Below are 22,626 nucleotides of genomic sequence, written 5' to 3' on the forward strand. Positions count from 1 at the left end.
CCATCCTATCTAAAGAACCGGAACTAGGGTTTCCACGGAAGCTCGAAGGTGGGCACAGAGTAAGGCCATGCGAGCGCCTCCAAGAAGGGAAACGACAACCAGGAGTGCCATTGCTACCAGCTTCGGCAAGCCGAGCAACTATTTCGCCTGATGGGATTCGAGCAAGCCCATAGCCGCCAGATCAGGAACCAAAGATGTGGAAGTCAGCCCGTGGGTGCGTCACCAGCTCCGAAGTGGGTATGCGGGGTTGTACCACTACAGGAATCAACTATTTTGCCGACACGAAAATTCTTTGCCGTTAGCCAATCGTCGAGGTAGACGACAAAGGTCATTTTGCCGTCATTGACCTGGCGGCAAAGATTGATGGACGAAAAATATTAGGATTGACTGACAGCAAATAATTGCTGAATGCAAAGTACTTATTTACCGTGTGTATCAAAAATCGATGATGACAAAGATATTTAGCCGTTTGTATAGAAAACCGCAGACGGTAAAAAAAAAACATACCGCACAGATCAATCCCACGGATCGATGACATGGCATCTCGTCCACGGATCATACGTAAACCCACGCACTCCAGCCCACCCCCACCACTCTCTCTACATCACCCCGTCCCTACTTTGTCCCTAACACAACCCACTACCCCCACTACTACCTCACCCCGTCCCCACCTCGCCCCATCTCTCCCGCTGGGACGCAGCTTCAGTGACTTAGCCCCCTCTATCAGCCATCCGATATAGATCCGACGTATCAGATTGGTTTAAATTTCACATTTTTTAAAAAAAAAGTATTCACAAAAATTTGAATTTTTTTTCAATAAATCACAAATGTTTCGTTTTGTATTTTGTAAAAAATTCAGTCCATTTGAATGTATTGTGTCTGATTAAATAGCCTTTTGAGGTAAAAAATAAATAATATTTATTCATAAATAATACATTCAAATGGCTGAAATTTTCACAGAATACAAAACAAACCATTTATGATTTATTGATTTTTTTCCGAATTTTTCTGAACACTTTTAAAATAATTATGTAAAATTTGAGTCAATCTGAACGGATCTATATTAGATGGCTGATAGAAGACTTGGCTTCATCAAGTCACTGAAGCAGTGTCCCTCCCTGCCTCATGCCACGACCTCCCTGCCTCCCGCCGCCGTCCATGGGCTCCCGCCTCCTCTAGCCCGACGCGGCCACCCGGTGCCAGATCCGCGTTGGATGGACTTCGGCTGGCTCGCTCGTTGCATCTTCCCTCCCTCCACACAAAGCACGACGGCCCCCGGTAGGTCCAGTCCATCGAGCGCGGCGGCCCCCGGCATCTCCAGTTCGGCGAGGGCCACAGCCTGCGGCAAGTCCAGTTCGTCGGGTGCCCTTGCATGACGAGCGGTACGGGTGCCTCCGCAACCGCGGCCGCGACCGTGTCGGTTACCTCTGCGCCAACGAGACAGGGTGGGGCATCTCCATCGATCGCCACGAACTACTTCGTCCTTCTCCACGTCGCCTGCGGCTGCCACCTTGCCATCGCGCGCACTGGAGGACTCCCACGTCATGTGGTGGGCTACCCCCGGGCCCCGGAAGAACGACAACGTCGTGCTCCTTGTAGGAATTTACGTGTCTTTGAAACATTACACTACAACTTTATTAATTTCTCATAGTGGAAATTATGTGGTTTGCATATATTCTTTGTACTTGAGGAATTACACTCAAGGTGCTGGATACGGTTATACTGGAACACATCATGTTGTTGTACATGTTGGAAATACACCCGGGTACAGTATAAACTAGGAAGCTGGGCTATGCGTAGGATCAGCTCTATGTATTGCAAAGCCTACATATTTAAGCATGTATTAATACGGTTTAAACATGACGTATGACTCACACATACGTGCAAAGGGATAAGAAGGAATTTTGACTCGGAAACTAGTCGGTTATGATCGTGGTTGGTTAATTCGATTAGGAGTCTAACTAAATTCTATCTGGATACAGATTTGAATGGTCAGGAAACTGAGTATAAATATGTCCCTACCCTCTAGCCTCAAATACGCATTGTGAGCCGCACCACGGAATAGGCGGAGGAATTAGAGGGTAGACAAACATACTCGTACTATATTATTTTTCTTCATTGGCATCGGAGCAGATTGCTTAGAGATTTGACGGCCGTAACAAATCTCTGTTTTAGATATTGGAAATAGGACGTCATCCTCTTGCTATTTCTCCTGGGAGGAAACAACTTTCGCTGCGTACGACTCCCAAATATCTGGAACAGAGTAACTCCCCTGTCTCGCCTCCGTCGTTCGCCGATCTCCCAACCTCGCGACGCCCAGCTTCGCCGCGAACCGCCGCTCACAGATCGATCTGTTCCCAACACCTCCCGAGCCGCCGCTCAAAGATCGATCCGTCGGAATCCATCAGCCGCCCCCGACCTCGACGGTGCCACGCGCTCCAGCGCGGAACCAGAGCCGCGAAGTCGCCGTCCCCGCCGCTCGCTCGAACTTCGTCGCCTGCTTGCCGGACTTCGCCGCACGCTGCAGCTGCTTGTGCAGCCGTCTTCACGAACTGCAGGAATTAACCATTGCTGCTGGCTACAGGGAATCTGCAAATCACAAGCGCATACACTGGTGCTGCTGCTACAGACCGAGTTCTGGAATACGGTAATCACCCTATCCAATGGCCTCCAACAGTGTGTTTGCTGAGTTGCTTAGGTCTTGTAAATTGGATGGTTCAAATTTTATTGTCTGGAAGAGAAAGATTATGTTTCTCCTCACTGCTGAGAACATTGATTATATCATAACTCAGTCTGAGCCAGCCCAACCATCTGTTGAAGCCGAAGATAAGGAAAAGGAAAGCTACACTGAGGAAATTACTCAATGGACTAAGGACAACAAAAAGGCTAGAGTATTTATGCTTGGTTCGATGTCAGATTCTCTAGCCGGAGAGTATGAACCAGAGGAATCAGCTCGCAAAATAATGAGGAGATTGGAAAAGGACTTTGGGGAAGTCTCACTTATCAAAGTTCTTAGCTTGGTGAATCAATTTTTGACTGCGAAGATGACAGAAACCACTGCTGTTAGTGCACATCTGAATAAATTGTGTGTGTTAGTAGAGGAACTGAAAAACGCGGGGTACCCTTTCCCTGAAGAAGTTCAAGTCATGGTTGCTCTCAACTCTTTGCCAAACTCTTGGGAACAATTTAAAATATCCTTTTGTCACACCGAGCGTGTGCTAAACATGAGGACTCTCAGGAGTCATCTACTCATGGAAGAAGATAGGAAGTCCACACAGGGGAAAGAAAGAAGGTCTCAACATGATGAACTGCACCTTGGTGAGGACAAGTCTTCAAACAAGAGAAATTAGCAAAAGAGGAAACATGGGGCAGATCTGAGGGATAAAATAAATCAAAAGCGTGATAGGAATGATTACAATGGAAGGAACTCAAATCAGAAGGCTGACAAGAGGAATTTTAACTGCCATAATTGTGGTGAACGAGGACACTTCAGATCGGAGTGCACTAAGAAAAGGAAGCCAGATGAGAAGAGGCACAACGACAACCAGTCCAAGCATCAGGATAATAGAAGGGGAAATTCTTCACCTGATGGTATGTCTCACGTTTTTGTGTGTTCAGAATCTTTATTTACTACCTCCTTGTCAAACAGTTGGGTGGTTGATTCTGGATCCACCTCACATATTGCAAGAGATAGGAATTCTTTCTGTTTATTTAAACCAATCCAAAAGGGAACTAGATTTATTTATCTAGGAACAACATCAAAGGCAGATATACTAGGAATTGGAGACTATAATCTGAAACTCCCAAGTGGAGGAATATTACTCCTTAAGAATACTGTATTTGCTCCAGACATGAGGAAAAATCTCATATCGGTATCTAGACTAGAATCTGCAGGCTTTGATGTTAACTTTGGCAATGGGAAAGTCAAGATATTGCTAAAAGGAAAAATGATACAATCAGGGAACCGTGTAGAAGGCCTCTATTATATTGAAGATATTTCTGTTGTGAGGAATATAGCCGGAAATAATAATTGTTCTGAATCCTATCTATGGCATTTAAGGCTAGGACATATATCAAAGAACAGAATTAAAAGATTGATTAGTTCTGGAATTCTGAATTTTAAATGGGAAGATTATGGAATATGTGAAGCCTGCATCATGGGAAAAATGACTAGAGCTCCTTTTCCCAAAGCCGAAAGATCTAGTGAGCCCTTAGCCATAATCCATTCAGATATTTGTGGGGAAATGACAACACCCACGATAGGACAGAAGGTGTATTTTATTACATTCATTGACGACTTCTCCAGGTACGGTTATGTTTACCTTCTTAAACACAAGTATGAGGGTTTTGACATGTTCAAAACTTTCAAGGCTGAAGTGGAAAACCAACTAAATGGGAAAATTAAAGTCCTCAGGACCGATAGAGGAGGAGAGTACACATCCGGAATTTTGGATGAATTCTGTAAAGAACATGGTATAGTACACCACTACACATTACCCTACACTCCTCAACAAAATGGTGTAGCGGAAAGAAGAAATAGAACACTGATGGACATGGTTCGATCCATGATGGCTTACTCTGATTTACCTTTAAGTTTTTGGGGGGAAGCATTGCATACTGCAGTTTATTTGTTAAATCATTCACCCTCAAAATCAGTAAAGGTCACTCCTTATGAGCTGTGGAAGGGGAGGAAACCAACACTAAGGCACTTGGCTGTCTGGGGCTGCAATGCGCAAATTAAAATCCCTAGCCAGAATAGAACCAAATTACAACCTAAGACCACCCCAGGAATTTTTGTTGGATATTCAACTACTTCCAATGGTTATAGGCTTTATGATCCCAACAATAAGAAGTTATTGGAAAGCTGAGATGCTATGTTTCTAGATCAGGACACTCCTCGTCGTGCTAAAAGGGCTAGAGTGGAATTGATAGAAGAAGAATCAGAGGAAGTGGTAAATGACTCTCCCGGTAATCTTTCAAGCCAAATCACTGACATAAATATGGAAGAAACTCCCTCACCTAGTATGCCTAGAAGAAGTGGGAGGAACACACAAACACCATCTTATCTAGATGATTATTTTGTGTTTTTAGGGGAAGTACACTCTAAAGTGTCTTTAGAGGAAGAACCTAAAACTTACAAACAAGCCATTGATTGTGAGGAATCTGGACTATGGTTGGAAGCTATGCGGGAAGAACTAAACTCCATGGAAAGAAATGGTGTTTGGGAACTTGTAGATTTACCCCAAAACCGCCAGGCCATAGGATCTAAATGGATATTCAAAAGGAAACTGAATGCTTCAGGAGGTGTGGAAAAATATAAAGCTAGATTAGTTGCTAAGGGGTATACACAAAGGGAAGGAGTGGACTTTGTGGAAACATTTTCTCCTGTTGCAAAATTCACTTCTATTCGCATACTAAGTGCATTAACTGCCTATTTTGATCTTGATCTCCATCAAATGGATGTCAAGTCTGCTTTTCTAAATGGTCATTTAGAAGAGGAAATCTATATGACACAACCAGATGGTTTTGTGGAAAAAGGAAATCAGAATAAAGTCTGTAAGTTAAAAAGATCAATCTATGGTTTGAGGCAGGCTTCTAGGCAATGGAATATCTTATTTGATGCTGCAATCACATCATATGGTTTTTCTATGATGGAAGGAGACCACTGTATTTATTTTAGAATAGTGGGAGGAAATTTTGCATTATTATCATTGTATGTCGATGACATTTTAATTGCTTCAAACCATAAGGAAACATTAATGGAAGTGAAATCTTGGTTATCATCTACTTTTGATATGAAAGATTTGGGGGAAGCCTCTTTTGTTCTGGGGGTGGAAATACATAGGGATCGGAAAAGGAAAGTTTTGGGGCTTTCTCAAAAAGCTTATCTCAAGACTGTTTTGAAACGATTTTCTATGGAATATTGCAAACCTGCAAATGTACCAATGCTAAGAGGAACTAAACTTAGTGAGGAACAATGTCCCAAAACTCTTAAGGAAATAAGGGAAATGAAAAATGTACCTTATGCTTCTGCTCTGGGGTCTCTTATGTATGCAATGCTGTTTACTAGGCCAGATTTATGTCACACTGTTGGAATGTTGAGCAGATTTCAGAAAAATCCTGGGCAAGTTCATTGGAAGCAAATAAAATATGCTATGAGATATATAAAAGGAACAATGGACTTTTCTCTTTGCTTTAATGGTGATAATCTTCAGCTGCAGGAATATACTGATGCTGACTGGCAGGGAGACCTTGATGAAAGGAAGTCGACGTCAGGTTGTCTATTTACTTTGGCTGGAGGCGCTATCTCTTGGAAGAGCAAGAAACAAACTTCAGTGGCGCAGTCTTCTATGGAAGCAGAGTATATTGCTGCAAATGAAGCTGTAAAAGATGGCGTTTGGTTGAGGGATTTTCTGGTTTCTCTCAAGATCATTGAAAGTGCATCAGGTCCAGTCACTGTTTATTGTGATAATCAAGCTGCGATTAAACTTTCCAGGGATCCCAAGTTTCATAGCAAGGCTAAACATATTGAAGGAAAATACCATTACATTAGAGATGTTATCAATCGGTTGAAAACTGTACGGCTTGAGTTTTTGCCTAGCACGGATATGTTGGCAGAGCCACTGACTAAACCTCTTAGTCAGGAATTGTTTTGCAAACATGTCAGGAATATGGGCCTTAGTATTTTTTGATTAAATGTTTTCAGACAAGTGGGAGATGTAGGAATTTATGTGTCTTTGAAACATTACACTACAACTTTATTAATTTCTCATAGTGGAAATTATGTGGTTTGCATATATTCTTTGTACTTGAGGAATTACACTCAAGGTGCTGGACACGGTTATACTGGAACACATCATGTTGTTGTACATGTTGGAAATACACCCGGGTACAGTATAAACTAGGAAGCTGGGCTATGCGTAGGATCAGCTCTATGTATTGCAAAGCCTACATGTTTAAGCATGTATTAATACGGTTTAAACATGACGTATGACTCACACATACGTGCAAAGGGATAAGAAGGAATTTTGACTCGGAAACTAGTCGGTTATGATCGTGGTTGGTTAATTCGATTAGGAGTCTAACTGAATTCTATCTGGATACAGATTTGAATGGTCAGGAAACTGAGTATAAATATGTCCCTACCCTCTAGCCTCAAATACGCATTGTGAGCCGCACCACGGAATAGGCGGAGGAATTAGAGGGTAGACAAACATACTCGTACTATATTATTTTTCTTCACTCCTCCACGTACGACACCTCGGACAGCCTCAACGCGCTCCCACCCTTCCCCAACCACCCGAGACGCCGCCACGCACGGACCACCAAGAGGCCACGACGCCACAAACTCTGGCCACCGAACGAACAAACGAACGAACTCCGACCACCGAAAGAACGAACTCCGGTCACCATGGTTTTTTCTAATATTCTTTGCCATCTATGGTGGTTCGAGGCAGACGACAAAGGCAACAGGTTTTGACGCCTGGGTTTCCTAGCGCCGATGGCAAATCCACTAAGGCCGTTCGGAAGTCATGCGCTCTGTTAGTTATATTTTTTTGCCGTCTCGTTGTTTCCACCGACGGCAAAAGCTCTTGATCGATGGCAGAATCTTTGCCGTCTACCCGAGAAAATGTTGACAGCAAAATTCTCCTTTGTCGACTTTCTGTTTGCCGATATTCTTTAATGTCGACCTTTCTTCGGCGTCCGTAGCAGCCTCATGACAAAATTCTTAATTCGTGTAGTGTACACGCCATCGCGCAACAATGTGAGCTTTGGAACCGAGCACAGGGTGAGAGAGATAGTGGGGTAGACAGTCGACGCGGAGGGGGGATCATGACCGGTTCCACCTGCAACCCAGGAACCAAAGAGGAACACAATTCCGAGCTACCGAAGATGGCACCGCCATAGCACCAGTGAGCCGAAGAAGCTGAACAGGGTGCAACAACTCGAGCGCCAGGGTCAAAACAACGTCGGAAAGCCATGGACGTAGGAGAACGCATATCTATGGCCGCTCGGATCGGGACAATGCCGACAAGGATCCACCATGAAGCTTCAACTTCCTGTTGTGGAAAATCACTATGACCACACACCCGCTGAAGTCACCACCGCAACTCGAAGGAGGTGTTATCAGAGACGAAGAGTAGCCTGCATAGGCACAGGCACAAGCCTCGAATAGCCCGATCACCTCCACCCAAGGGCCTTACACACCCCTACGAACAACACTCATAGAGGAAGAGTTGTGTCGATGAGGGGAGGGAAGAGGCGGGTGGGGGAAGAGCACCCATGATCGTGGCCGCGCTGTCGCGACGGAGCAGCCAGGGAGGACACAACAATTCGCCCGCGGTACGACATGTTGGGACTGTGGGGCGGGTGGGTGGTTTCCGACGCGAGATAGACTAAACCGCCCGACCGCCACCATCCTTGGGCACGTCACGACTTCATCGACACGCCCTCCGATAGCGGCGATGCGGGAGGGGGGGGGGATTTGCTGGAGGAGTAGCAATGCATACATGCAACTAACAAACAAAAAAAAATGCAAGTATGATTGGTACGTCTCAAATATATCTAGTTTTCTAAACACTTTTGCTCTGGTTTTGGACTCTAATTTGCATGATTTGAATGAAACTAACCCAGGACTGGCGTAATTTTCAGCAGAACTATCGTGGTGTTATTTTCGTCCAGAAGTAAAAGTTTTCGGAATCGGACAAAACTTTTTGTGAATTATTTCATGAATATATGAAAATTTATGGAGTGAAGAACCATCGGAGGGGGGGGGGGTTGCGTGAGAGTCACAAGCCAACAGGACGTGCCGTGTTAGCTTGTGGGGACCACGGGACTCCCTCGACCCTAATTCCAGTCCTATAAATTCACATCTTCTTAGAAAAAAATAGAAGAAGATTTAATCACGTTTTACAAGACGGAGCCGCCCTGCTGCCTCCTGTTCTTCCTCAGGAGGGCTGACCCGGAGCCTGTTTGGAGCTCCGGAGAGGGGGATTCATTGTCGTTGTCATCACCAACCCTTCTCCATCAACAATTCCATGATTCTCACAGCCATGAGTGAGTAATTCCTTTATAGGCTTCTTGGACATTGATGGGTTTTGGATGAGATTGATCATGTAACTGAGTCAATTTGATAGGGGGCTTGTTCCCTACTATCCACTATGTTCTGGGATTGATATTTCTATGACTTTGCCATGCTGAATGCTTGTCACTAGGGCCCAAGTGCCATGATTTAGGATCTGAATCTATTATATTTTCTTGGAATATGGAAGTGTTTATATCCTATCTTGCAAGTTGTATGCACCTATTATGTGTTATGATCCGCATACCCCAAGGTGACAATAATTGGGATTCTTTCCGGTGATTTCCGTAGTTTGAGGAGTTCACGTATTCACCATGTGTTCTTTCTTCTGTCTCTCTATTAAAAGGAGGCCTTAATATCCCTTAGTTTCCTTATGGACTCCGCTGCCACGGGAGGGAAGGATACAAGATGTCATGCAAGTTCTTATCGCAAGCACACATGATATATACGAAATACATGCCTACATTATACTCATGCATTGGAGCTAGTTCTGTGTCGCTCTAGTGTGTAACTGTTAAATGATGAGTGTCATTCATATCTATCCATCACCGATCCATGTGCCTACACTTAACATATATTGAATCTTGCTAAAGTTACTATTGCTGCTGCTACCCTTACAATTGTTACAAATTGCTGCTACCACTCTTATTGTTACACTGCTCGTGCTACTTCTCCTCTTTTTGTTACTAATAAGGATAATGAGTTCCCTGTAGACCCAAGTTAATCCTTATAGTAGGATCTAATCCTTTCCATGGTTATGAAACTGAAACAGTTGTTGCACATCTCACTAAATTGAATGATATTGCCGCTTCATTTACTCATGAGGAAAAAATGCGCTACTATTATATCCTTAAGATTTTTTCTTTCTCACTAAAGGGTGAGGCTAAGGAATGTTTCCTCACTCTTATTCCTGGTTGTACGCGTAGTCCCGAGGATATGATTTATTACTTCTTTGAAAATATTTTCCTGCTCATAAGAAACAAGATGCCTTACAAGAAATATTCAACTTTGTGCAAATTGAAGAAGAGAATCTCCATCAAGCTTGGGGGAGGCTTATCCAGTTACTTAGAGCTTTGCTTGATCATCCTCTTAAGAAAAATAAAATACTTGATATCTTTTATAATGGACTAACCGATGCTTCTAGGGGTTTCCTAGATAGTTGTGCTGGCTGTGTTTCCAGGGCAAGAACTGTTGGACAAGCTGACGAATTGTTGAATAACATATTGCAAAATGCCAATGATTGGACACTTCCTAAACCACCGCCGGATCCTATTCAAAAGAAGACAAGTATTTTATTCCTCAGTCTTGGAGATATGCAAGAAGCCAAGAGGTCTATGAAAGAGAAATGTATGAAAACTGAAGATATCAAGAATTTACCACTTATGGAAGAAATATATGGACTTGACATCCCAACACAGGTAGTAGAGGTAAATTATCTCCGTACCTTTAATGAAAGTGATATATCTTATAGTAAAATTCCTGGTCAATGCATGGATGAATTTGACAATTACATTGTTAAGCAAGAGCATTTCAATAACTATGTCAAAGATCAATTAAGACGTGTTATGACGATAGATCGCTTGAGTGACTTGGTGTTCAGAATTGCTAATGATGTTAAAGGTCTAGGTAAACATGTTTTTATGTATCATACCCAACTAGACCAAGCTGCTAAGTCACAAAATGATTTGCTTGCTGAAATTAATGGGTATATGAATTATCATGTCGTTAGAGTAATAACTAGAGGAGGAAGAATGACCTAGGAACCACTCTTTCCTGAAGGATATCCTAAAAGAATTGAACATAATTCTTAGAGAATTAATGGTAATGCACCTGGTCCATCTAAGAAGGAAAAGAAAAAAAATGATCGGGCTTTGCATGCTTCTAGTGAAACTGTTATAGAAAAGTCCGTCCAACGACACTTCCCTGTTTCAGGGTCCAAAGTTCCCCCAACCCCGAAGAACCAAGTCCTTGAACGCTCTGGCCAGTTCAATGTCTGTGGTTGAACCCCTTTAGCAATCAGGTCATTCTCAGCTTTGTCCCACAACGGTCGGGCTTTGAGGTAGCCACCTGACCCCGTGTGATGGTGATACTGCTTCTTTGCGACATTGTTCTTGTTTGCCTCTCACATTTTCTTACTCGTCTCCGATGACTTGTAGGCCAAAAATGCGGGCCAGTGATCTCTTATCTTCTCAAATCGACTGACAAATTCTGGAGTCTTCCCTTTGTCGAGAAACATTGATTTCAAATCATTTTTCCACTTCCCGAATAGATGCACCATCTTCTTAAGAGCACATGCCTTGACAAGTGGCTCTATAACTGGCTTATTCGGATCTTCCTCTGGCGGTAGGGTAAAATTTGCCTTCAGCACGGTCCAAAGATCATCTTTCTGCCTATCGGTGACATAATCACCTTCAGGGACGTCGTCGCCCTTAGGATTTTTCCATTGCTTGATGCTGATCGGGATGTTGTCCCTACCAATAGCTCCGCACTGAGCAGAAAATGCGTCCTTGGTCAGCTTGGATTCAATCGGTAGGTCATCGGCCGCGATTGCTGTGATTGTGAACTTTTCATCCATGCGCAACCTTCTCTTCGGGCCTCGTCTCTTTACCGAAGTTTGGCTGGATCCGGAGGGCTATAAAATAAGAAATAATGAAGTGTTAATATATGTACATACGTTCGGGCTTAATTAATATATATACCTCGCCGGACTTTGCAACATCTCCCTCCTCCGTTCGGTCCCCGGAGCCGTCATCATGGTCTCCTTCTTCCTTCGGCCTTCGGTCACCGGAGCCATCATGATCATGTCCTTCCTCCTTCATTGTTCGATCATCCGAGCCGTCATCCTCTCCTTTCAGACCATATGTGTCGTTGAGATACGACAAATAATCACCGACCATTATCTCCCCCAACAACTGTTCTCTTTGATCCATATAGTTTCTGCAAATAATCACCGAGCATTATCTCCCCCAACGAATTTTTTATATTTCATTTTCAAATGTTGAATAGTTCATAGATGTACCTTATCTATACCTAAAGAAATAGTATCACATGGCTCTCTTAAGCTGAGTCTTTTCAATTTAACTCGAAGGGATCAGTATAATGAAATTTTATATATTAAGATTTTGTTAAATCTGAGGTACCTCAAATATTTCAAAGCTAGCAACATACAGATATAAAACAACACCGGTCGATCTGGCGAGCTACATTAAAATGGATAATTTGTATCATTCTTATATTATCCGTTTAGTGCTACATGACTAGAATAGATAACTTTTTGTCTTTCACCTACAAAATGCCATTTGATATGTATTTTTTCTAGACTTTGGCATGTGCCTCCCTGGCGTCGGATGACACTGTCTAGATGCTTCACCACTGGAAACTTTTGTCGAACCGGCGAATCCTGCTTTATAATTTAATCTCGAATACATCTCTAGTATAATCCATATATGAACAAAATTTGTATGAACATCAATATGCAGGGGCGGTAGCGGCGACAAGCAGAGCACGCGCAGAGGAGGAGCTCACCGAGGCCGACGGGCTCAGGGCGGCGACGACGACGGGCTCGGGGCGACGACGACGACGGGCTCGGGGCGACGACGACGACGGCTCGGGGCGGCGATGACGACGGGCTCGGGGCGACGGCCACGACGACGTGCTCGGGGCGTCGACGACGGTGAGGAGGACTGGATCGGGGGCGGCGGTGACGACGACGGGCTCGGGGACGGCGACGACGACGAGGAGGACTGGATCGGGGGCGACGACGACGAGGACTGGCTCGGGGGGCGGCGGCGAGCAATGGTAGAGTTTGGGGGGAAATTTCGACAACTCCCGCCTATATGCGAAAACCTTTTGTCCCGGTTGGTGGCCCGAACCGGCACCAATGCCACCCTTTCGTCCTGGTTTACTCAACAATCCGGGACTAAAGGTCAATTTTCAGTTGCCAAATGGCGGGGAAGAAGATAGCTTTACTCCCGGTTTGCAGAAACAACCGGGACGAAATGGTGCCATTTGTCCCGGTTTGTTCCCCCAACCGACACTAAAGTCTTTTCTCGTCCCGGTTTGTGCCATAAACCGACACGAAAGGCCTGTGCCTGGCACAGTTGTGGCGCGGTTAGATGTTTAGTCCCACCTCGCTAGCCGAGCGAGAAGTTTGGTGGTTTATAAGTGCTTGTGCGCACACAATATCAAGCTCCTCTCATATGCAGGCTTCCGGGCCTAAACTGTCACTAGTTGTTGGGCCTTGTGCGGGCCTGAATCCTCGCGCAATTGTCTAGTTGGAATTCTAGTCGTATTCAGGCCGTGGTGGCCCATTAGTTGACATTTTTTTAAAGAATATAGTTTTTGTTCCTACTTACTGTTTTTAGTGATTCTTTCATTTTTCTTGGAATTATTTGAACTCTAGAACTTTTGTGTGTCCAAAATGCACCATTCAAAGCCACATCATCAATTTTCAACTATTTCTCACTTCATTTGGTATTTTTTATGCATTTATTGTTTTTTTTAATTAAATGACCCAGAAATTGAAAAGCAGTACAAATGAACTCTGAAAATGTTGAAAGTTGGCATGGTATCATCATTTCACCCACATAGCATGTGCTAAAAAGTTGAGAGGGTTGCGGCAAAAACTGGACGCACTTCGTGTACAAATCGAACAATCTCTTTCGAAGTATCACGGTTTCATACGAAACCTCATCTGTTACAAAAGGGATTTCATTTTTTGAAATTATTTGAACTCCAGACCTTTTGTGTGTCCAAAATGCACCATTCAAGGCCAAGTCATCAATTTTCAACTATTTCTGACTTCATTTGGTATTTTTAATGCATTTACTGATTTTTTTGAGCTAAATGACCCAGAAATTCAAAAGCACTACAAATGAACTCAGAAAATGTTGAAAGTTGGCATGGTATCATCATTTCACCCACATAGCATGTGCTAAAAAGTTGAGAGGGTTGCGGCAAAAACTGGACGCACTTCGTGTACAAATCGGACAATCTCTTTCGAAGTATCACGGTTTCATACGAAACCTCATATGTTATAAAAAGGCATTTCCTTTTTGGTTATTATTTGAACTCCAGACCTTTTGTGTGTTCAAAATGCACCATTCAAAGCCACATCATCAATTTTCAACTATTTCTGACTTCATTTGGTATTTTTCATGCATTTATTGATTTTTTTGAGTTAAATGACCCAGAATTTGAAAAGCAGTACAAATGTACTCTGAAAATATTGAAAGTTGGCATGGTATCATCATTTCACCTACATAGCATGTGCTAAAAAGTTGAGAGGGTTACGGTAAAAACTGGACGCACTTCGTGTACAAATCGGACACTCTCTTTTGAAGTATAAGGGTTTCATACGAAAACTCATCTCTTACAAAAGGGATTTTATTTTTTGGAATTATTTGAACTCCAGACCTTTTGTGTGTTCAAAATGCACCATTCAAGGCCACATCATAAATCTTCAACTATTTTTGACTTCATTTGGTTTTTTCATACATTTACTGATTTTGTTTTGAGCTAAATGACCCAGAAATTGAACAAACAGAAATTTTTGACCTCAGTCTAGGAATTTTTTAAATTCACTGGAACGTGCTTTTGGTCTAAATTTTTACACAAGATTCATATACAATTTACCCAGATTGTCTTATTTTTTCATAATTGTTGGAGTTACATAAGTATTCAAATTATACAGATTACTTCCGACTATTCTATTTTTAACAGATTCTATTTTCTTTGTGTTGTTTGCTTATATTGATGTATCTATGTGTTGTATCAGGGGTATGAACCATGGAGAAGTTTGAATACAGTAAATATTACACCAATATGAATAAAGAATTTGTTCACAACAGTATGTAAAGTGGTGATGAATAAAGAAAGGGCTAAATAACCATTCAAATTTGGAAACTCTATATAATGACACAAACAAAAACTATATATATATATAAATTGGTCCAAGCAGTACATAATAATACATGCAAGCAGTACATAATAATAGCTAGCATACATATATATACAAGTGATCGCCGTTCTGAATACTACTCGTCTGAATCTGAATCAGAATCAGAATGTCCCAAAGCTGGTTCTACGAGGTGATGCTGGCCATATCTCACGATACTAATCTTGCGGTACAACTCGTATGCAACGTATGCATCTTTTGCTGCATACTCAACGTTGATATGGTCATGTGGGGTCTTCCCCCACTTCTTGTGCTGAGACGTCGGGAAAGCTTTCTTCATATCATGGTACTCCTCGTCGATCAAGACGACTGCCATATCAGCCATCGAAGTCCTCGGATATTCAAACTAGAATAGGCCTTGGAGATCAATGTGGCACTCAGCTGGTATCTCAATACCAAAGTTGCGCCTCATATTCGGCCTGTCGTTCGTTATGTCTAGCGAAACATATGCCGCTGCGAAGGAAGTCCATGAGTTCTGGACAATGCTTGTCACTACTGCAACATCAACAAATTAAAATGGAATAAATGTTACATACTGCTGCAACAAGGAAACATGTTTCAATACAACAAAAGAGAAATTTATCATAATGATTCAAATGAAACATATTGCTATTCTATGCAATTTTCATATCATATGAATTGATCTTTATAGGATTCCAATATCGTAACATATTGCTATCCGATGAAATTTTCATATCCTATGAATTGATCAAGAAATCCTCAATTAACTATCCAATGGAACATATAAAGAAACTGCATATTGCAATCCAATGGAACCTAGAGAGATCAGTATATGCAATTTTCATTACCTTTGGATCAAAGAAAGCCTCAAAACATATCAATGAAAAATTGTTTCACTACAACTAAAGAGAAATTAATCTTTATATGATTCCAATATTGTAACATATTGCTATTCTATGCAATTTTCATATCCTATTAATTGATCAAGAAACCCAACTGCATATTGCTATCCAATGGAACCTAGGGAGATCAATATATCCAATATTGTAACACATATTGCTATCCTATGCATTTTCCATATCCTATGAATTGATTAATAAACCCTCAATTAACTATCCAGTGGAACGTATATAGAAACTCCATATTGCTATCAAATGGAACCTAGAGAAGATCAATACATGCAATTTTCATAACCTTGGATCAAAGAAAGACACAAAACTTACCTCGCCCATTGAAAGATCAAGACATGCTGTTTGAAACACAGCTGGATGACGGCAACACCTTGATGGTTGGCCGTGAACTCCAGATCAAGCCCCAAGAATGACTCATGCTCCGGCGCGGCGTCAACCCACTCCGGGAACCCTGACCGAAAATTTGGCACCGCCGTGCTCTCGTTCGTGTACCCGACCCTGAGCATGGTCGTGCCATGTGCGTGCACATCTCCAGTATCATATGTCATGGTGGAAGAAGAATGGAAGAAGAGAGGGGAAGAAGAGAGGAAGAAGAAGAACAGAGGAGAGGATAAGAACATAGAATGGCGATAGACTCTGCTTCGGTTGCAGTTTTCATCGCTGGAAACGACGCGGGAGGGCGAACCGTTTGGACCTTTAGTCCCGGGTTGGACGACAAACCAGCACTAAAGGGTGATTCAAAGGGCCGTCACCCCGGTTTGACCCACCAACCGGGACTAAAGGAGGAAACGAACGGTTGTACGAACGCCCGCCATCACACCTTAGTCTCGGTTTGATCCACCAACCAGGACTAAAGGGGATACGAACGGTTGCCGGCCTATTAGTCCCGGTTCTTGACTGGAACCGAAACAAAAAGGGTGAGACGAATCGGGACCAATGACCCATGATGCCCGGCCGGCGCCCTGTCCTCACGAACCGGGACCAATGTCACCATAGGCCCCGGTTCGTATGTGAACCGGGACTAATAGGATTTCAGGACCTGGACCAAAGCCCTCTTTTCTACTAGTGATACTTGATATGCTTCTAGCATTAACCATCAGTATTGTAGCGAAAAATCTTGCTTTCCTCTCACATTAAGCATAATTTTAGTTTATAATTTAGATGCATTTACCAATGTATGGTTTCTATATCTGGACTTGAAGAAAAAATATCAGATTGAGTTTTCTTTCTATTGTTTATTTGTCCAATGTATAGATGATCACATTGTGTAAATCTTCTTTAGGGAAAAGGAAGAACATGTTATTTCTGGCAACTGGCGTTTTGAGTGTATCAAAGAAATGTAGTTGGGGCCAAGAGAAAATCGTTATTTCACAAATTCTAACACTCCTCAAGCAGCAACTTGCATCCCGATGAAACATAAATATGCTAAGAAAATAAGATAAGAGACGCCATCAACCACATGGGCTAGAGCCTGTTCTTGTTTTATCGGGAAAATGGTGGATACCTTAGGATATTGAAGCCCCTGCCAGTCTGGTGATGGTGAGATCGAGGTAGCGATTGGGGATTTGGCAGCAACGAAAACCAAGGAGCGATTCAATTTCATTACCAGCCTTTGTAGCAGCGGCGACCGCGGCGATGGCAAGGGTCGTAGCTCCTCGCAGCACCTCTTCTTAGAGGAGCAGGAACAGTGGCACCTGCCCCTACCGCCGCCGCCCGGGCTTCCTTGTCGGGCACCGGGTCGCGCCGGGGCGGTGCGGGGCGACGATGGCATCCGTGACGCCCCATACCTCGAGCAAGGAGCGAGGAGTGACGGGGGAGGGGGGGGTGATCAGGAGCGCCTCTTCTTAGCTAGAGCAGGAATGGCGGCACCGACCCCATCGCCCTGCCCTAGGTTTCCACAAAAACGGCGGCGGCTGCTGCTACTGCAACAAAAGACCTTCCAATGTCGCCAGAAATAGGCACGTCGATGGGAGAATACTTGGCTTGATCCTTCTGCTGCGGCTACGCCTTAAGGGACTTCCTAGGCAAGTATGCAAAGGATTTCCCCCGTGGCCTTGGAGCCTTGCGTTGGTGTTCCCTCGAAGCGGAAAGGGTGATGTAGCGTAGCGGTGGTAAGTATTTCCCTCAGTTTGAAAACCAAGGTATCAATCCAGTGGAGGAGTATGTCAAGATCATGCACAAACACAAAAGCTTGCTCCCAACGCTATGAAGGGGTTGTCAATCCCTTATAGATTGTTTGCCAAGTGAGAACTGAAAGCAACAAAGTAACGAAGCAAAGTAAAAGCGGAGGTGTAAACGATGGATGTGAATAGACCCGGGGGGCGTAGTGTTTACTAGTGGCTTCTCTCATGAAAGCAAGTAGACGGTGGGTGAACAAATTACTGTCGAGCAATTGATAGAACCGCGCAAAGTCGTGACGATATCTAAGGCAATGATTATATCTATAGGCATCACGTCCAAAACAAGTAGACCGATACTTTCTGCATCTACTACTATTACTCCACACGTCGACCGCTATCCAGCATGCATCTAGTGTATTAAGTCCATAAGAACAGAGTAACGCCTTAAGCAAGATGACATGATGTAGAGGGATAATCTCAAACCAACGATGAAAACCCCATCTTTTTACCCTTGATGGCAACTACTTGATGTGTGCCTTGCTGCCCCTACTGTCAATGGGAAAGGTCACCACATGGTAGAACCAAAAACCAAGCACTTCTCCCATTGCAAGTATCATAGATCTAGTTGGCCAAACAAAACCCAAGACTCGGAGAGACTTACAAGGATATCAAATCATGCATATAAGAAATCAGCAAAGACTCAAATATATATCATAGATAATCTGATCACAAATCCACAATTCATCGGATCTCGACAAACACACCGCCAAAGAAGATTACATCGGATAGATCTCCATGAAGATCATCGAGAACTTTGTATTGAAGATCCAAGAGAGAGAAGAAGCCTTCTAGCTACTAACTACGGCCCCGTAGGTCTGAAGTGAACTACTCACGAGTCATTAGAGGGGCGGCGATGATGATGAAGAAGCCCTCCAACTCCAAAGTCCCCTCCGGCAGGGTGACGGGAAGGGTCTCCAGATGAGATCTCGCGGAAACGGAAGCTTGCGGCGGTGGAAAAGTATTTTCGAGGCTCTCCTGATTTTTTGCTGAGTATTTGGGAATACATAGGCCAAGGATCTAGGCCAGGGGGCGGCCAGGGAGGCCACAAGCCCTGACACCGCCGCCTCCCCCCTTGGTGGCAGAGTGGGAGCTTGTGGGCTCCCTAGAGCCCACCTGGCTTGGCCCAGAGGCCCCCTGATCTTCTTCCGTTTGGGAAAAAATCATTTCAGGGTTTTTATTCCGCTTGGACTCCGTTCCAAAATCAGATCTGAAAAGAGTCAAAAACACAGAAAAACAGGAACTGGCAGTTGGCACTGAATTTATAAGTTAGTCCCAAAAAGATATAAAAGGTACATAAAACATCCAAAGATGATAAGATAACAGCGTGAAACCATCAAAATTTATAGATACGTTTGAGACGTATCAGCGGCGGCGGCCCACAACCACACCCTCCCATGGGTCCTGCCCTAATGTGGGATTCCGTGATGAAGGCGACGGTCTTGGAGGTCGTGTCAGCGCCAGGCGGCAGAGGAGCAAAGAAGATGGGCGGCGAAGGATTCTACGGTGGCGGCCGCGGCATCCGGTCGTAAGGGTGGGGGTTTGGCCTGCTGTCACATTGGGGGATGGAGAGGTGGATGTCACGCCCAAGATGCGATCCTATCCTCGATTTGGCACGAGGGTCTCGTCAGGGATAGAAGCGCATCTCGTCGTTTCGCAAGAATGGATATCGTTACAAGTATATGTATTGAAAAGAAGAGATATATATATAGAATTGGCTTACACTCGCCACAAGCTACATCAGAGTCACAGCAGTACAATACATATTCATCAAGAGCAAGAGCAGGGTCCGACTACGGACGAAAACAAACGAGAAAAAAAGAACGACGTCCATCCTTGCTATCCCAGGCTGCCGGCCTGGAACCCATCCTAGATCGATGAAGAAGAAGAAGAAGAAGCAACTCCAAATGAACAATCAATGCGCTCGCGTCAAGTAACCTTTACCTGTACCTGCCACTGGTGTTGTAGTAATCTGTGAGCCACAGGGGACTCAGCAATCTCGTTTCCAAAGGTATCAAGACTAGCAAAGCTTAATAGGTGAGGTTGCAGCAAGCGACTAAGCATATATCTGGTGTTTAAACTTACGAGTATAGGAAATAAGAGGGGGAAGATCTACGCATAGCGGACGTGACTACTGATGATCAAATGAATGATCCTGAACACCTACCTACGTCAGACATAACCCCACCGTGTCCTCGATCGAAGAAGGAACTCACGAAAGAGATAGTCACGGTCACGCACACAGTTGGCATATTTTAATTAAGTTAACTTCAAGTTGTCCAGAACGAGTGTTAAACAAAGTTTCTGTGTTGCCACATAACCGCGGGCATGGCTTTCCGAAAAATTTAACCCTGCAGGGGTGCTCCATCTAGTCCATCACAAATTACCACAAGCCGCATAGAAATCCTCGACCACGAAGCTCGCGATCTCGTCGGACTCCTTAGTGGAAAACCTCAACTCTGAGATTACCCAAAGCATCACCGGAATCCCGATGTACAAGATATCTCGTCAAAGGTAAAACTAATCCAGCAAGGCCGCCCGATGTGTCGACGATCCCGATAGGAGCCGCGTATCTCGTTCTCAGGACATGACGGATGAGCGACGCATACGGTGGTCTGATAGAAATCACCCAAGTTTCCCTGGATTGGCCCCGCAAAGTGCTCTATTTTGGACCAGCACCATCACCACTGGCCCTCCCTGTATTATGCAGAATTACTCCTCGGGTAGCGCTAACTCCCTATGGATTTCAGTATTAACAGAATTATTATGTTGGGCAAATGTAGTACCAATGTTGGGCCTTGCCAGACCAGCTTTAATCTAAAACGAATTATCAAGGGGGTCCCCATAACAACCCCGATCGTGTTAGGAGCGCTCAACTATGGAACATAACACCGGTAGCCGAAACTAAGGGGGCAAAGTTGGAACAAAACACCAGGCTATAAAGGTCGATCCTTCCACCTTTTACCAAGTATATAGGTGTATTAAATTAGATAGCATTTAATAGGGTGATATATCAAGGAACCCATGTTTTTCACATGGAAGCAACTGCACCCGCAACTAGCAATGCTAACACATGGTTAAGCAAGCGGTAACATAGCCAATCAGTGGTTTGCTAGGTTGAACAGGTTGAAGGTTTTTCATGACATTGTTGAGAGGCTGATATTTAACATGTGGTAGGCAACGAGACATAATCGATAGAAGCGATAAAACTAGCATGGCAATGATAGTAATGGTATCAGGGTAAATGGTCATCTTGCCTGAGATCCCGCTTGGAAGAAGAATGACTCTATGAAGCAGGCGAACCGATGTAGTCGAACGGGTCCTCACTTTCCCACACGCTTGCGGAACTCTTTCCAGACGACGGAAACCGGAAACAAGCATCAACACATGATATTCACCAGACGATGCCACACCACATATGATGCATGAACAAAAGAATACATGCAAGTCACAGCATGGCAATTCACACAAATAGACACTACACATTAAGTGAAGTTCAATATGCAACGAGTTGCATATTGACGAAACTCCACATACGAATTATTTAGTTCTATCCCGAATAGGTACACGACAATATTAAATGTGGTTACACATGGCAAGAGGTGAAGCGCAATTAATCTACCTATCTAGGCGTTTTAAATGAGGTCGGAAATGACATTTAGCACCTCCGAAACGATCTCACATGTTAATTTATAATTATGTCCAGATCTGAACTAACACGTTTAATTAGTTGTTAAATAGCAAAGCAAATAGGTTCACGTGATTCTACGCGTTGTTACAAGCAATTTACACATAGAGAACATCTCCAACGGAGCTACAGTTCAAAAGATACAGACACCGCAAGATATCATGGCATGAATGCAATATGTGTGCAAATGGCAACCACAACATCTCAAAACATACAACCAGCAAGATAAAATGAAACTACGCGAGATTCTAAGCAAGTTTCGTATAGGACACGAATAAAACGGAGCTACGGTTCAAAAGATACGAGCAAAACAAGAAAACACTACAATCTGCCAAAATCAGCCACATAACATTTCTACACCCCACAACTACGAGCTACACAAATCCTATATACTCAACCAAGGCATGAGACGAAAGAGGGCAAGAAGCACTACAACGTACAACTAACAACACCTAGCATGGAAGCATGAAACACTAGAAAAAGAAGTCACAAAATGGCATCTCACACACTATTTCAGACTTACTGAAAATAACAGTTTATGAAGCTGCAGTTTTCGATCTGAAGACATATTGACAGCAGCAAAACCATAAGCTACAAGACTTCAAATGGCATGAAAATTCACAACATACTAGAGAATCCTAAAGTCTACAACTAACTCCATTGCACCAACCTCAAAAGAGCTACATAACACAAGATAAACTCATGCAAAGAGAACAACACTATTTCCTAGCAAGTAAAGAACAACCAAACCACATCTAAACATGGATTTCTATTGCAACCAAAATTACCAGGGGCTAGACTAAACATCAAAGGGCAACTCTCTAGTTGACAACTTAATCATATCACGCACG

At 43.5% G+C, this 22,626-nt stretch overlaps 1 pseudogene; it reads left to right on the forward strand.

The window, feature by feature from the left end:
• LOC123440447 overlaps positions 1-22,626 on the forward strand; it is a 49,226-nt pseudogene that overhangs the window by 22,874 nt on the left and 3,726 nt on the right.

This window comes from Hordeum vulgare, chromosome 3H (assembly GCF_904849725.1).
Source record: "Hordeum vulgare subsp. vulgare chromosome 3H, MorexV3_pseudomolecules_assembly, whole genome shotgun sequence".
NCBI lineage: Eukaryota > Viridiplantae > Streptophyta > Magnoliopsida > Poales > Poaceae > Hordeum > Hordeum vulgare.